The sequence below is a fragment of the Pinus tabuliformis genome, chromosome 1_2 (assembly GCF_031772625.1).
Source record: "Pinus tabuliformis cultivar Carrire ecotype Pingquan chromosome 1_2, CPIR1, whole genome shotgun sequence".
Classification (NCBI taxonomy): domain Eukaryota; kingdom Viridiplantae; phylum Streptophyta; class Pinopsida; order Pinales; family Pinaceae; genus Pinus; species Pinus tabuliformis.
Window position 1 is genome coordinate 1,331,684,311 of NC_142298.1, and position 5,823 is coordinate 1,331,690,133.

The following is a 5,823-nucleotide window of genomic DNA, read 5'->3' on the forward strand; positions in this document are numbered from 1 at the left end:
AAACTTTCTAGGGTGGTGAGCTTTTTAATTGCAAAAATGTTGATTTTGCGATTGCGATGCAATATCGCAAATCACATTATCGCATTTCGTGTGTGTGCTTTCTTTAACATTCCTTTGGTTTCTGCGAGATGCAAAATGTGGAACATTCTTTATTGGTTTTCAAAGCATATCTTATTTGATAGGATTTTCTTTGTGAAGCCCTTTTCATTGCGCGGCAGACTTCAGTATTTTTTACAACATAGTTGGAAATCGGGTCAGGGCTTCCATTGCATTTCACAATATCACATGGTTGGTAAGGTTTCAGACCTTTCCTAAGAGTTTCCAATGTGATGAGATAAGGGTGACCGTGTCATCGCAATATCACATATCGCATCATTAAAGATACTTTGCAAGGGTGCACTCTTTGTAAGTGGCGATATGCGATGCGGGCCTTATTTTAATAAGAAATGCCTTAGGACTTAGTTCAAATGAAAAAGCCTAATAGTTTTGAGGTTTAGTGTGGTAATCCCTTTTGATCGCTTTTCATGAGTTTTGGTCGTTAACAAGGATTTTGACATGTTTGATCATGTGATATGCGAAAAGGCGAGCATTTGCTAGATTTTCAAAGGGTTTCATCTTGATATCTTGCTTTATTCCAAAAATAACAAGAAAAATGCCTAAATGCTAAATTTATTTTTTGGAAGTTTTTAAGGGTCCCCATCTATTAATAGAATATTAGCTATTATGTTAACAAATTGGTGGGGGGGGGGGGGGGGGGGGGGGGGGCGGGTTGTTGTTGAATAGCACAACGCTTGGGTCATGTTTGGTCTTGTAAGAGAACATGTAGTTTGCAAGATCTACTATAGGTTTGCGTAAGATGCAGGTGTCAGTTCATCACTTTTGGCTTTGAAGTATAAAGGTGAAGGAGAAGGAAGTGTGGCGCGTTTGGGAACTTATGGTGAAGATGAAGGAGTACAACAGATTTCAAATCATACTTATTGTTTTTGAGGACCAAAAGCTCCTTGGTGGGGAGAAATGATCTAGGTGACTCTAGAAAGGCTCAAAAATAAAACTCTTCAGATTTCAATGTCTTGATTCCAATAGCATAAACAACACTGAAATATGAGTTTGTGTGCTCAAGATATTCATGGTAAAATTTTTTGTCAACTGGCCCCACTGACTAAATTTAGCAGAGCGATAACTAAATTCAGAGGCATGCTAAAATTGGAGGTGGTGAAAGTTGCCAAATTTGGTGGCCACAAACAGAGAGAAAATTTGGCACCTATCAGCAGTCGAAGATAGCGAAATTGTCGCTTACTTAAATTTGTCGATGACCCTTAACATCTAGCTGACGGTTTTTCAGTAGTTTGTTGATAATCAAAAAATTGAAAATATATATATATATATATAATGGGTGAGCCTGACAATCCAACCCCTACTCGTTATATATATATATATATATATATATATATATATATATATATACGGGCCAACAGGCCCAACAGTTACCATAGGATAATTTGGGGTCGACAGTGATCAAACCTGCCCGGCCTGCTAACATGCAGCCCTGTCATTACACAAAACACTAACCGAAATCAAATTTAAATGCTCCAAGTCACATAAAAACACACACCATGTATTAAAATGGGAGTCGTAGGGATTTGACCCCGTGTGGGCCCTGAATGAATCGAATGCTGGTACCAACGGCCCAACAGGCCTGTGTTGGTAGCTCAGCCAACTCATTATTGTTTAAACATGGATTTATTCATTCACCCACCAACGGAGGACAAAACCAGGAGTCGAGAGAACGAGTAGTGGAACCAGGAGCAGAGGAGAATCATGTCCAAGTGGGGCAAGAATTTTGATGAGAATATTCCAAGGAATATTCTTGTGCATAAGCATCGAGGAATCTTGGAGATTCCCTAAAGCCTGAGTTTTCAAGGTGTCAGAATTATGCCAAGTTTATATACAGATGAACCAAAATTTCACTAGGATTCTAATGGCATGATCGGTTTTCTGATATGAGCAACGTGTTTTTTAGAAGAAATATGTTGAGGGAATAACCATGACGTTGGAACCTTGACGCAGGAATCTCAATTGAATCTAAAAGATTCCCTAGAGGCCTGAAATTGATAGTTTCAAAACTAGACAAACTTTATACTCATTTGACTCAATTTTTCACAAGGAACGCGATGGTATGATCAGTTTATCCATATGAGCAGACGAGTTTTAGTCAACCCGCAAAATAGAATATTTGAGGAATCTTTGAGATTCCTGGGAAGCCCGGATTTGACCGAGTCAGAAAGGGGTCGAGTTTATAGTCAAATCTCACGGTTTTTTGCAAGGAATGCAATGGCACAAACAACTCCTTCATATTAGTAGTTGATTTTCAAGTCGGCCCTAGACTTGGAGGTATAAGATGCATCATTGCCATGTTTTTATTGGACTTTGTTGAGATGATGTTTTGATACCAAGATCCATGTATGCCGCATTGTGAGAGGATCTTTGCATGCCACTTTATGTGAGAGATTGTTATTTTGTCATGCTGAAGGAGGAGATTTTATGAATTATAGTTCTTACAGAAGAAATTTTCGTGGAGAGACATGCCACTATGGTAAAATGGGTTCATCCTTTTATTGACAAAGAATACATCATGTACTCATCATCATCTTGCAACAACTAATGAAGCAGCCTCCCCGCTCTTAACACGGGGCCCAGAGACGTAGTCCACACCAGATGAACTTTGTTATCATATCGTTGAGTTATGGTTGTTCATGATTATTGCTTCTTACTGGTTTCTTGTTTCTTGTTGCGGCCTGCTAAAGCGTTAGAATATGAATTTCTCATGATTTCACAAAGAAAATGTAAGTGTTAATAAAAGGTCCTATATAATGGGGAATTTTGTTTGAAAGCACACACAAAATTCACCTGGATGAAGTGGTATTACAGCGGTTTGACCTTTTTTCTAGGGATTGTGAATTGAGCATGTAAGAAGGGAAATGGAGAAGAATAAATATTTCTATGATGCCTTCTATAGGATGGCATTTATGGTCGATATTTTGTTTGTAGATTATGAAGATAAAATGGCAAAAGAGGAATAGGAGAAAGAGAGAGAAGAGGGCAATGTTCCATCTCCATCTTCAGGTGAATATTCTTCTTCTTCATCTTCTCCTCATCATTCAAATGAAGAGATCAACCACAACCTTCAAGTGGAGAATTTTGAATTAAGGAAACTTCCACGAGAAGAAAAAAAGGAGAAGCAAATATTACAGCTTCAATTACAAGCCATGGAAGAGGCCTTGGAAAAGTTGAAGTGCAATGAAGGCTTAGCAAAGCCATCATCACCTACTTCAAAATCAACAACCGAGGTAAACAATGTTGGTAATTATTCAGTTTCATTTTCACATGATGTTATTTTCGTTGGAAGCATTGAGGTACCCATTCTAGGAACCGGCATGAGACTCCTTACCAAGATGGGTTATAGAGGAGGACTTGGTGTTAATGGCTAAGGAATGACTCAACCATTGGAGGTTATACAAAGACCTCAATTTTCAAGATTGGGGTACACTAAATGAGAGTGTTCGAAGGGAACAGAAGAAAGGGGTTCTTTAGAAAAATAATTTAAGCCATTACTGAAAACATCAAGGAAATAGGATGATGGGAACATGTCACAATCTTCCCATGACAGTGAACATTGCATAATAACAGATAAGGCAAGCTCTCATCACCAAGATTGCTCTAGAGACAACCAAGCGAGGTATAAAATGTCTTACCATGCTAATGTTCCTTTTGAGTACAAGTAGATTGCTAATGATGAGAAAATTTTATTGCATAGAAAACCATGTAGTTTTTATGGCTTGTATAACCATGTAGTTGCCAAGTGTTGGAAAATAATGGTAGCAATAAAGAGGACAAGACGTGAAAGGCATTCTCCACATCAGGGAAGGAAGAAGGTTAAGTAGGTATGGAGGAAGAATAATTTTTGTAGTCATTGCAATAGAGGTGGAAATAAGAGAGCCACATGTTGCGAGCTCCATCCAGAGAAGCATCTCAAGAAGGATAAAGCGCTTATGCAAGAACCAGTTAATGAAGTTTTTCAACAAGCGAATCAACCTCAGAATGACGACCCATTCACTTTGCTGAGTGAGAGATGGTGGTATTTATTAGGTGTGTGTTATATTCTTTCCACTACTAGCTCCATGCGCATGGGTTTTGCACATGGCAAACCTACCTATGGTTTTGTGCATGGATCTTGCACATGGTTTTGGGCATGATGGCTTTTTGCCCATGGTATCTTGTAGATTCGGTCAAGGGAACTATGTTTATATTTTAATCTAGGGTTCATGGATTTGGGTTTATGAATGCTTCAACATGTATATATATGTATTGTAACATTGAAAGGAATATAATGAAAAATCAATCTGGTAGTCCCGGTTTTTAGATCCAAGGGAAAGTCTCTGTGTATTTGTTTTGTGTTTCTCGCCCTTGTATATTTTCTATTTTTTAAGAATTCGTTTGCAGGTAATTTTGTACAGGGTTAAAACCTACAATATTATATTACAGTATCTTGTCATGGACGCATTTTGTAAATCACATGTTTTGAAATGATTGTAAAAGTGATGAAGTGTTTGCCATCACTTATGAATTCAACATGATGATGTTTTTGGACTTTTTGTTGATAGATGAGGTATTATTTTCTATTATGATTTTGATGTAAACTTGAAAAAAGAGTTTGTTATAAACTCTTGGCAAGTATGGGGTTTTCTTGTGTCATGCTTGGTCATGTAAGGGAACATGTATTTTGCAAGATGTACTACAGGTTTGCATAAGATGCAAGTGTCGGTTCATCACTTATGGCTTCAAAGTACAAAGGTGAAGGAGAAGGAACTGTGGTCTATTAGGTAAATTGTGGTGCAGATGAAGAAGTATAACAAATTGCAGATCGTGTTTATGCTTTTGGAGGATCAAATGCTTGTCGGTGGGGAGGAATGATCTAGGTGGCTCCAAAAAGGCTCAAAATTAAAAATATTCGGATTTCATTGAAATGGAGACTAGAACATAGAGCTCGGCGTCCTGATTCTAACGACACAAATGACACTCAAATCTGAGTTCGTATGCTCAAGATATCTGCGGTCAAAGTTTTGGTCAACTTGGCCCCACTAGCTAAATTTAGCATAGCGCTAACTAAATTTTTAGGCCCGTTAAAATTGAAGGTCTGAATAAATTTGGTAGAAGCCACTAAATTTGGTGACCTCTAACAGAGAAACAATTTGGCACCTATTGGTGGTCGAAAATGGCAAAATTGTTGCCTTCTTAATTTTGTCGATGGCTCTTAAAATCCAACTAGCGGTTTTTGAATAGTTTGTTTACAAAAAAAAAAAAAAAAAATTGAAAAAAAATATATATAGTGGGCGGGTCTGTCGGACCTACCCCCACTTAGATATATATATATATATAGATGGGATAACAGAACCAACGGTTACCATATCATAATTTGGGGATGGTGGGGATCGAACTCACGTGGCCTAGTGGGCCAAACCACTAATGGGAGCCTCGATATCACACAAAACACTAATCGATATCAAATTTAAATGTGCCAACTCACATAACAACACACGTCACGTATTAAAATGGGAGCTGCAAGGATTTGACCCCAAACGGGCCCCGAACCAACCGGGTGCAGATACCAATAACCTAACGAGCATGTGTTGGTAGCTGTATCAACACATTATTATTTAAACATGGATTTATTCATTCACCCACAAATGGAGGACATAACTAAGAGCCAAGAGAATGGGTAGCAGAACTAGGAGTAGAGTGCAATCGCGCCCAGTTGTGGCACAA